This window comes from Balaenoptera musculus, chromosome 4 (genome assembly GCF_009873245.2).
Source record: "Balaenoptera musculus isolate JJ_BM4_2016_0621 chromosome 4, mBalMus1.pri.v3, whole genome shotgun sequence".
In the NCBI taxonomy this organism is placed as follows: Eukaryota; Metazoa; Chordata; class Mammalia; order Artiodactyla; family Balaenopteridae; genus Balaenoptera; species Balaenoptera musculus.
In genome coordinates, this window is record NC_045788.1 from 40,970,585 (window position 1) to 40,982,601 (window position 12,017).

Below are 12,017 nucleotides of genomic sequence, written 5' to 3' on the forward strand. Positions count from 1 at the left end.
ACCTAGAGTCAATAATTCCTATTTTAAAACATCACCTTTAAAAAATATATGTATTTGAGAGCATTTGTCTATTAATTTTGTAGCTAGCTTTTTTCATTTAGCATTATAATGGCATTTCTCAAGCCCTTTAAATAATATTTGTATACAAAAATATGAATGAAATTTGTAATAAATAAATAATTCTTACTAAATATTTTCTATGTCTCATAAAAATGTGTGTAACTCTTTTCAGTGTGAATGTGAGGCTAACAGCTGACATATGATGGGTAGGTATTTCTCAAAAGTTTGTAATTCTGTTGGGAGGATTGCCTTCCAACAAAATAGAACTATTCCCATGTTAGTTTAATTCAGGGAGAATACACAGAAAGAATAGTAAAGACTAGCTAAAGTATTTTTAAGATTAATCAGTGTGTAAGGGTTTGCTCATAAAAAACCTGTATTATATGGACTTGTGTGTTGGGTAAAAGGTAAAAAGAAAGTTGATATAGATATTGCTTCATCATAGCAAAGATCCAGCGATTCATCTAATTATTGTGCTTAGAAGAACTGAATGTCCCCCAAAGATTTCAGAGTAAAATTAAATCCTTATTGATCTATAATTTCAGCTCTTTCTTCATGGAAGAACACTTAATTTGGATAAATTCTTTGGCTTCATTATCATCATCTCTAAAATAATTAATTCTAGTTATTCAGTGATAACATTGCTGGAACAGGTGCGTATTTGGGAATTCACTTGCAATGTGCATATTTAAAGCTGTGAATATATAATAACTCAACAGCCTCATTTTTTAAGAAGTGAATTTGTTGACTCTAAATTGAATTTGGTTTAATGAAGGCATATAGTTATGCAGATTTGCAAATCTTGGTGAGTCCAATCAGGGAGTGGGTGATGGGAAACTTTCTGGCCTTGCTCTGCCAGATAAACAAACTCTGAAAAACATAATTTATTTTTGATCTTCATATATATGTATATATATATTAGAATAGTGCTTCTCAAACTGTGTTCAGAGGAAAGCCATTACTGGAAGTTGTTATTATGAGCTACTGCAAAGAGTGGGTTCTGTGTCAAACAAATGTTGGAAATGCTATATTCTATCTCCCTTTTAAAGATTCATAGAGCATGTTAGTGTAGTCCCTGATATTCCCACAGAAAAGAAATTTGTTTAATTTTGTCTTATCCAGTGATACTATATTTATTTTGAGTATAGAACTCATCAAGCAGCATCCCATGGAACAGCGTTCTGTAAGATGCCAATTTTGGAAATGTTGCATTAGTTTCTCATCCAAAGATTACCCAGCAGGCTGGGATAAAATTTACTCTTGACATTTCGCCCTTGCTTCAACAATTCTTCTCTATTTAGATTGCAATATTGCTTTAATTGTGGCTTTGCTTGTATTTGTCACAGGGAGAGTAAGAATTCACAAATGATTAAGATAGTGATATTTGCACTTAGACTTTTCTTTTCCAGTTTGAGGACGGGATAGTGAAGAGATTCCAGGAACTTAAAGTTTTGTCTCTCTGTATTTTCTTATAGATATATTTCTTTCTTTATACCTTCTCCATCTTTGGGTCGGAGGGATTTGGAAGGCTGAGACCAACTAACCTAGGAAGATGGAAGAGAAACCACATCAAAGGATGTGATGTAAAAGACAGCTGGGCAGAGGGCCAGTAAGAGAGGAACAATTCACATGGAGGATTTATGATATCCAGCAGTGTCTTACATGTGTGTTTGTGGTAAACATTTTATAGGAAGTCTGAAGTTAAGAGTTTAGGGTTGGGATCCAGGGTTGGTGGTTAGTTATGAACTTTTCCCAGGGCATCCCAACTAAGGAAGTTCTCAGCCTTTGGGATGGCTTTGGGAGGTGACTTCTGGGTTCTGTATGCCACTCTCTGCTACAAGGGTGAAGTGGCACAACAATGTCCCTTCTTTCAACTATACCATATCTTCCATCTCGTTGAAAGCCCCAAAACAAAGAGTGGATCTCTTGCAACCCAAGGATTTGAATGCAACCCATATCCTGCTCCTACCCTAATGACTGTCGCATATCCTGACCTCTTCCCTGAATGCCTGCCCAGAGTATTAAACTGCTGAGAGGACTTCCCTGGTGGTGCTGTGGTTAAGAATCCGCCTGCCAAAACAGGGGACACGGGTTTGATCCCTGGTCCGGGAAGATCCCACATGCCATGGAGCAACTAAACTCGTGCGCCACAACTACTGAGCCTGCCCTGTAGAGCCTGTGAGCCACAACTACTGAGCCTGCGTGCCACAACTACTGAAGCCCACACACCTAGAGCCAGTGTTCTGCAACAAGAGAAGCTACTGCAAGAGAAGTCCACGCACCGCAACGAAGAGTAGTCCCCGCTTGCTGCAACTAGAGAAAGCCTGTGCGCAACAGCAAAGACCCAATGCAGCCACAAGTAAATAAATAAATAAATAAATTTATTTATTTAAAAAAAAAAACTTCTGAGAGTTAAAATACATCTCAGGCTTAACATGACAAAATAAGCTTCTGAAAGTCTCCCCAAGCTGCTCCTCCTACATCCTGCCCTAGCTCACATAATGGCAACTTTTTATGGAGTTGCTCAGGCTGAAAACCTTGTGTCATTTGATTTTTCCCTCTCACACTTAAATCCAGTCTGTCAGGAATCCTTCTGGTTCTTCTTTCAGAAAGTATTCAGAATTTGATGACTTCTCACATCTCCATTGCCATCACCCTGATGAGACCACCGTCATTTATTGCCAGGATTTTTTTATTGCAGTAACCTCCAAATTGGATTTCCCTAAGATACAAGGGGCCAAAATACAAATGGGACCCAACATAGTAAATATCTAAATATTTGAACTTTATGAGTCAATCTAACAAAGTTATTTAAAATATGTTCTATCCTCCTACTTTAATGTATACTCTTATGTTGAAAAAGTAAGAAACAATTAATGATTTTTATATGACCAACAGTAAGCAAAACATCACAGATGACTGAATTACTATTGTGTGTGTCTGGGTGTGTTCTCTTAATGGGTAGGTGATATTTGGATGAGTATAGAGAGAGTTTAACTTATGAATTACTATATGTCTATCCTGTAGATGTTATCTTTAAAACTTAATTTCAGTAAAATATATGCCACATAATCAAGATTTCCATGTAATTGATGTTCTATTGATAGTTTTATCAAATTAGACCACTCTTGTTGAGTACTTGTATTTTAAAAATTAATTAAAAATATTAATTTCAATTTCAGTTTGGAGAAACTTTGCTCATCTGAACTAGCAATAAGAACCACAACTTCTACATATCATGTTCAGGTATTGTAATTGGGGTTGCAGATGATACATTACCACTATTGTAAACAATATTTCAAAATATTTAAATTTCATCCTATAAACTATGATCACTTATGTTGCCATTTTCATCATCTCTTGAAACAATATTCTAGAATTTAGCTCCAGCATGAATTTTGTTTGGACCTGCATAAATACAAATTTAGAGAGATATGAATTGTTTAATATTTCTAGCCATTAAGTATGCAACCATTGCAAACCCTGGGCCATTCGTGAATATCTCAAGAATGCTGAATTGGAACACAAAGAGAAGCAAGGAAATGGACCTTCAGCACAACTGAGACATAATATGTTGTTATCTATGGCACGTAGGCTCTCCAAGAGAAAGTTAGTAAGTGAAGTCGTACTTCTCTTAATTAGGCACATCCATTTCTCAAATCCTCCCCACATTCCTAAACAGTGTCCAGCTCCCATGCTTGCAGCCTTGATGGCATTTGGAGGCAGTCACCTTTTGTTTGATGCACACGTGACAAGAGGTGTGGAGAAGAGTCTAGAAGGGTCTAAAATGTGGTAGTCATGGGAATACATATTTAAGACTGCAGGCTGTGCTGTGCCAGAACTGAGCCTGATCGCTAAGAAGGATGCCCTGGGTACTATCATAAATGTACATGTTGTGTGTTTGTTTTATGCAGGACCCCGTACAACATGGGGCCCAGGGCAGGGGCCCCTCTTGCTTGGGTCTAAAGACAGTATCTCCTATTTCTGTCTCCAACTCCTTTAATCAAAGCAATCCTGTTAAAAAGGAAGTTAGATCATCTTACTCCTCTGCTCAAAGCCTCTTGAAGTTCCTGTCTCATCGGGAGTAGAAGCTGAATCCTTACTATGACCAGAAAGGCCCCCGTGCGATCTGGCCCCTGCTTCCCCTCTGACTCTGCCATCTCCTCCACGCTCACTCTGGGCATTGCCCTCAATGCTATTTCTCAAATTCACTCACATATTTCCACTTAGGGCTAGGGCTTTGCACGTGCCATTCTACCTAAATGGCTCTTATCCCAGGTAACTGCATGACTGGCCCCTTCCTCTCTCTCGAGCCTTTATTCAAATATCACCTTTTCAGTAAGGTCTTTGACTACTCGATTTTAAATTGCATTCCCATACCCTGCCTCTCATCCTTGCTTTTTTCTCCACAGCACTCACCACGTCTAATATATATTTCCCTTACTGATCTTTATTTTCTGTCTTCCCATTAGGAAGTAAGTTCCAGGGCTCCAAGGATTTTTATCTGTTTATTGCCCTTTCCCCAGCACCAGCACATTAACCATGTGTTCAGTGAATGAAGATTGATGGGGTCCAAACTGCTGTGGGGGTTGTAAATCTCTCCGCAAGGTGATGCTCACAGGTTATCTTGCTTTTGGTTTCCATCTTCATGTAAAACAACAATGACAAAGTACTAGTCTGTTGCAAAGTAACTAAAACTGTGACTTCGATTTCATAATTAAGAAACTGGCTTCATGAAGTGCCATGTTTTATGTTTCATTGTGTTTCAAAGAGCTACAGATTTTTTTTTCCTGTGAGGACAGGGGACTACTGGGCGGTTCCATGGGGTTGCAATGAGGAGCTTACAAGTATGGAAGGGGAACGTGTCTCCTGTTGCTGGTGAAGATGCTCCTTTTGAGTGGGCGTCTAATCCATTTTTATCTCTTAACCCAGCCCCAAATGGGTCATCCTGAGTTCTGGGAATTACTATATTCTATATCTGTGAAGCCACTTACAAAAAGATTTTAAAATGAGGCAAGAAGACTGTAAGACTTTAAGATTTAAGGATGCTGTAAAACTTGGAAGAAGGACTTAGGGAGAAGGAATAATTGAGAGCAACGCAGTTGCCAGTGACAAAGATGGGGGTGGGACAGGCAGGAGAGAGAGAATTATGGAGTCATAGAAACTGCTATTTCCTAGGTCCCAATAATGTGCCAGGCACTGAGCTTTATGTGTCTAAAGTGCCTTAAGTGATAGATCACGTGAGGAGACTGAGGCATGGGGTTATTAGGCAATGTGCCAAAGGACACCCTTCTGGTAGGTGGGGGAGCCAGGAACCCACACTCTTTTTTAAAAATTTTATTGAAGTAGAGTTGATTTACAATGTTGTGTTAATTTCTGCTGTACAGCAAAGTGATTCACTTACACATATACATATTCTTTTCCATTAGGGTTTATCACAGTATACTGAATATAGTTCCCAGTGCTATACAGTAGGACCTTGTTGTTTATCCACCCTATATATAACAGTTTGCATCTGCTAATGCCAAACTCCCACTCCCTCCCTCCCCCACCCCCTCCCCCTTGGCAACCACAAATCTGTTCTCTATGTCTGTGTGTCTGTTTCTGTTTTGTAGATATCATGAACCCGCCCTCTTAACCAATGGAGCAAAGCAGTGTTTACTAAAAAGCTTGGCTGGTAAGACCTGGTATTGATATAATGGGAAAAAGAATGGTAGTAGCTCAGTTTCTCAAGGCTGTCACCCCAAGTGGGAAAGGGAATGAGAAGGGGACAAGAATCCACTGATATTTCGGCAGGGGATACAAGAATGGGTTTCATGCAAAACTGCAGTTGGAACCGATGGGGTTTACTGATAATGGAGTGTGTAGTTGGGCCCTCTGATCAGCCTAGTGAATAATCCATGTGAGTTTGGTGGGAAAATTTAGTAGGAGTGCTTGATTGTTCTAGGAACTAGAATTAAAGCATATTTATTGTTGCTTGAAGTATAAGAATTACCTTGTGTCTAATAGAGATGACATGAGAGATTTGCATGTTCAGGGTTTCTTGCCTCCCTCTAAGGTAGGAAATGCATGGAAGGCATCTTGTCCTGAGCTTGTGGAGGGCACTGAGGAGACAGAAGCTTCCTTCTTTTACTCTCTGTGTAGTCATTCATTGCCTTAGGTTTACTGTGTGCCAGGCACTGTTCTTGGTACTGAGGATAAATCAGTGAACACAACGGGGGAAAATATCCTCTGTCTTCATAGCGCTTATGAAGAGAAAGAATTAAAAATATATAAGCCATCAACTATATATTATGTCAGAAGATGATAAATGGTATGGAGGGAAATACGGCAGGAAGAAGGATTGGGAGTATCAGAGTAGGGTTGGGGTGTGGTGAGAGAGATTTAAAATAGTGTTCAGAAAATGCTTCATTGAGATGTAATATTTGAGCTAAGATATGAAGAAGCCAAAAGAGCGAATCATGTGGACATGAGAGCAAGCAGAGGAAACACAAGGACAAAATCCCTCAGGTGGGGGCTTGCTTGGCAAGAAGACCAGTGGGACTGCAGGAAGCGGGGGGTGAGGTCAGAGAGGCAATGGGGTCACAGATTGTGTAGGACTTTGAGGCTAAAGACCTAGGCTTTACTTTGAGTTTGGTACATGTGGAGTTGCGCCACCCAGACCTCCTCCAAGGAAAGTCTAGATGCCCTCCTGAGGAACTGTGCTCCTTCAAGGTCTGCCTTGGCTGCAGAGCTGCCTCTTTTGAGGCTACCCTTCGTGGGGCAGCCCCAGACTGATAACCAAGCAAGGTGGGTGAACAAAGGCCCAGCTGCCTCAGCCCTTGGTGGTTACCTGGATGACCCATATGTGCTCCAGACTCTCTGCTGCCTGACTGAGGCTTTGCTGGGCCTTCCTTACAGTTGGGCTCTTCCCTGCTCAATTCTGCCTCCTTTCCTTTCCCTTCACAGGGGTTGATAAACATCTTGTGCCTCAGATTCTCTCTGAACATTTGCTTCTGGAGACCCAACTGGTGACCATGAGATGGAAAATGTGAGAGACAGTGGTAGAGGTACAGTTTTGTGGACCATTTGTTCATTGTGCACTCACACATGTGCACACTCCCCCACGTACCCACACCCACACCTACACATACCCCTCTCCTTTGTTCTGAGCCAGGGCTGAAAGAATTGATTAGGTAATTAAGTAATGTTGTCAGAACACTACTGGAAGCTTTGGGCCTGGCATTTAGGTCCAAAGACCCCTTATTGTCTGACTGTAGTGATTGATTAAGTGCATGGACTCAGGAATGGGATGCACTGGGCTAGAGTTTCATTTACTAGCCATGTGACCTTGGGCAAGATGCTTAGTCTATCTGTGCCTCCGTTTCCCCATCCATAAAATGAGATTCTGGTGTTATAAATGAGTTTATATTTGCAAAACTCTTAGAACTGTGTCTGGCATATAGTGAATGCTAGACAGATGTTTGTCAGATAAGAAAGCCAGTTCTATTCAAGTCAAATGTGAGAGGGTGCATTTTGCATATGGTTCAGATTCCTTTTTGGGGTCAGGTATGTTTCAGTTTTTCAGCTGAGTGGAGGGGGAAGAGGACTGATTTGGGTTCAGGGTAGTAACAGAGGTGACAACGTTGGTGGAATTGAAGCTATACATTTAATCAAGGTCTTTCCATAGAATATGTGAGTTATTAAAAAAATACAAAAAATATGTTCTATAAAGGATATATAAAAATAAAGTGTTACTCCTTTGAAATGAGCCTGAGGTTCACCCTTTCCTCAAAATTACTATTGATAGAGTTAGTATATCAAAGTGCATGAATCCACCTTCATATTGAGGCACCGAGGACCACTGTCCTGTATTGCCATGCTGACCATGAGCTTCCTATACACCTGAACAAGGCACTGAAGGAAGGCCCAACTAAAGATGGATGTTTTGCTGATCTGAAAGGTAATGACAGTGACAAATGAGACCTCCCAGTGGACCATAGCCAGGGTTAGCAGCAGGAAATTGCATCGGCTCAGTGATTAAGGCAACATCAGCAGTCAGAAGACAGCAGGGCAGGTGGCCTTGGTCTTGCTGCTTCTTCATCTCATCTGTCACACAGGGTGATGAGTCTGAGATGTGTCTGCCAGGCCCACAAACATGATCTTCCCCTGCTTCCCTTTTTTCCTGAGGATAAATGAGCAAGAAGAAATTTGGAACATCCAGATTATTCAATGTCAGAGCCAAAGCAGCACGCCCACTCTCCTTGGATGTTGAATGCAAGTTAAAATTGCCTCTGGCAAAAGGTTTTGTGAAGGTCTTACTCATTCATTTTAATTCAAGAAAAATTAATAAGCACCTACTATGTACCAGGTACTGGGCTTGATGCCAGGGATACAAAGAAGAATGAGATAATTTCTTGTCTTCAAAGAAGTCACAGTCACGTGGAAGAGGTGACTAAGTAAAGACAAGAGTTGTTCCATCTTTTTGTCTCAGGGATGACCAAGAACCTAAATGCCATAGCTATTATAAGAGAACTGGAGAAAACACTTAATCCAGCAAGTTGGTTGATTGATGTTCTTATTTAACTACCCCATGGAGTACTAGATAAGCAATTTATTTCAAAAAGTTCAGTCTCAGTAGGAAAAAAATGTTAAACAAAAATCCAAGAACGACATTTTCACATTTGGGTATTACCATCTGGGACCCTAAGTCTTGTTTCTAAGATCCTGGACTGACAAGCAGGAGAGGACTAAAGACTCTGTGGGGAAATCAGAAGTTGACCTGGCAAAGTCCAGAACCAAAGGAGGCAGAAGCTTTCACTCAGGCCTGGAAAGGATCGCTATAGTCACCTTACCAACTCTTCATGAGGGAAGAGAGTCCAAAGCCTGGATTCTGTAACTCAAGATGTGTGACCCAAGGACCCAGATATTGCAGCATTCACATTGCAACCAAAGGCTTCTGATTTGAAAAAGAAAAAAAATTATTGGTATATTATATACCTTCAGAAAAGTGCAGCTGTGTTGAATGTATAGCTTTAAACAAATGGTGGCTTTAAACAGAGGGTGATACCCATGAAATCACCACCATGTCATGATATGGAAAATTTCCAGTACTCGGAAGACTTCCTTGTGCCCACTTCCAGTCAAATCACCCCATCCCACAAACATGACCATGACTCTAATGTCTATTACCATAGATTCATTTTGCACGTTATTGAACTTCATATAAATGGAATCATGCAGTTTAGAGTTTTTCATATCTGTCTTCTTTCCTCAACATCTGTCTGGAATATCTTCTATGCTGTTGCGTGTATCAGTAGTACTTAAAATGTTGAACATCTTTTCGTATACTGATTGACCACTTGAATATCCTCTTTTGTGAAGTGCCTGTTCAATTTTTTGGCCAAATTTTAGTGGGTTGTCTTTTTCATTTTGATTTATAGGAGTTCTTTAGACTGTCTGCATGCAAGACTCTTGAGTTTTAATCTACTTCTCTTTATCTACAAGTGGGTCAGTTTGTTTCCTGAGCCCCCTTCTCCTTTTTATTCATTCCTCTTAGATTTCCAGGACTCTCAAATGTAAGCTCCCCTAGTGGTTCTCTATTTTTGTGGGACTAAAATTGCTCCCAAAAGTGAATTAATGCTTAGATATAAGTGACTGAAAATTCTTTGTTACTTTAACCCCTAGATATTTATCTTTTGAAAGGAAATGAAACAAATCAACAGAATACTGATGGTGGAATTTCAGAAAATGGGAAGCTGATGGAGAATTTTTTGAGGGAAATTGGGGGGCAAGAATGACCAACAAGAGGTACTTTTTTATATCTCTGAAATCCAACATTGCTGTCATTTCTTAAACTTTTCTTTGAATGTGGGCCAATTAAATGTTGGACAAAGGAAAAAAGACACTTATTCATCAACAAATGATTGCTTCATTAAAAAAAAAAGAAAGGATTAAGGGATATAGGGCTAAACCTGGATCACTGGTTTCAGGACTATTTTCAAAGATTGGGCATCAGTGGTTAACACCAACCTGGGAACCTTACGGTGTGATGTTCCAGGGAGGCTTGTTGTCCTAGAAACCAGGCTTCATGTTGCAATAATGACTTGTTAGGAGATAACAAAGCATGCTTATTAAGTTAATGAGCGGTGTTACATTGGGAAGTGGAGTCTAACACCTTATAGGCAAGAAAATGATTTAAGATAATTTGAAAGTGAAAGCAAAACTTGGAAAAAAATAAGAAATATCATTGAAGGCAATTTTAGTGATGACAAGGAGGGCCAAAAATAGTGAAAAAAATTAAAATAGAGGTGTGTGTGTGTGCTTGGCCAGACCCAAAGCAGTCTCTGGTCATCCTCAAGCTGAGACTGTGCCAGAAAAGAAAACAGGGTTTGGAGATGACCAACCTAAGCAAACTGTATTATTTAATCTCTCACTATAAAACCTGTTCTCAGTTATGTGTGCTAAAAAAAAACCCCACAGGCACAGATTTGAGAATCTTAGTCTGTTTCTGCCATAAATATTTCACTCCTCAAATATTTATTGGTCATTAACTGTTGGGTACTGTGATAGATAGTTATCATACAGCTTTGTCAATTCCTTAATTAAAGTATTTATTAACTATAATAGGAGAACAGAAGAGAGGTTAAAAGCAGTCTGTGAGGATTAGGGGAGCTTTTGCGTTAATTTATTTCTCCATTCAAGAAGTATTCATTGAGCATCTACCTCATACCAGGTATCAAGATAGATGCTGAAGATACAGCTTTGAATAAGAAAGATGAGTCTTTGTTTTCATGGAGCTGGCAGTTTAGTGGGAAAGACAGAGGAGATGACTTTAAACCATGTCTTGAAGTATTTTTTTGGTGAAAAGGGAGGAAGGCCGTTCCTGTAAGGGACTCCTGTAGATAGAATTACAGTTTGGAAAGAGATTGGTGAATTTGCAGAACTGCAAATAAGGGGATGTGGGCTGACGTCACGTGGAATGCATGTGATGAGAATCCAGTGAAGCAGATGCTTCTAGTAATGTTACAGTTAAATCTACCAGAGGCTGGGATAGCTAGATGCATCTAGCTGTCTCTCTGTTTATCATCCTATCTATGTAAGGCCTACTCTATGGATGGCACTAATAAACACTGGGGGAATTCATACAGCAATGAATACGACAGGGTCCCTATCTTATCCTTAAAAGTTCTTATAATAGAAGGTAGGAATGTCATATCCCAGTGACATGAAGGTGAGAGTAGCTGAGAGGTAGATGAAAATGGAAGGAGCTAGATTCAGGGTTTGACTTGGCTCCATTCTATCCTAATCAAGATAGAATTTTAAACTCTTTCATAGGGATTTCCCATCCTTTACCCTCAAGTGTTCAAAGACTTGTGTAGCAGTTTGGGGCTACTTGTCTCTACTGAGAGGTGTCAGAGCAGACAAAAAATAAGCCTATTAAAGTGAGAAGAAGAAAATGGCCCTTTGGTTTTCCAGTTGACTATGTTCTGGTCAAATAACTTTTAAGCATCTGATTCAAAGGGGTTAATTTAGAGTTACATTTATTATATATCCTCTTAAATGCCCTTCAGAAGCATTGGGTATATATTAGTGAGCTTTTTCTGCAGTAACAAACAACCGCCAAATTGCAATGGTTTATAATATTTATTTCTCACTCGTGTGTTTACAGGCTGGTTGTAGTTTTGCTCAGCTCCGCTTGGCTGCTCTGGGCTGGGCTCCAGGCTGTGGACGGGGTTCAAGTCTGCTTCATATGTTCTTTCATTCTGGGACCTAAGTGGAATGAGTGGCCATTATGTAGGGAAAGTTTTCTTCATGGTGGAGGGCTGGAGCTCAATGAATGACAGAAACTTGTACTAAAAGTTTCTGCTTGGACATAAGTCATATTCACTCAAATTCCATTTGCAAAGGAAGTCTTCTGACCGAACCCATAACTGGGCTGAGAAGTATACTCTTCCCACAGAGCAAGGGTGGGAGAA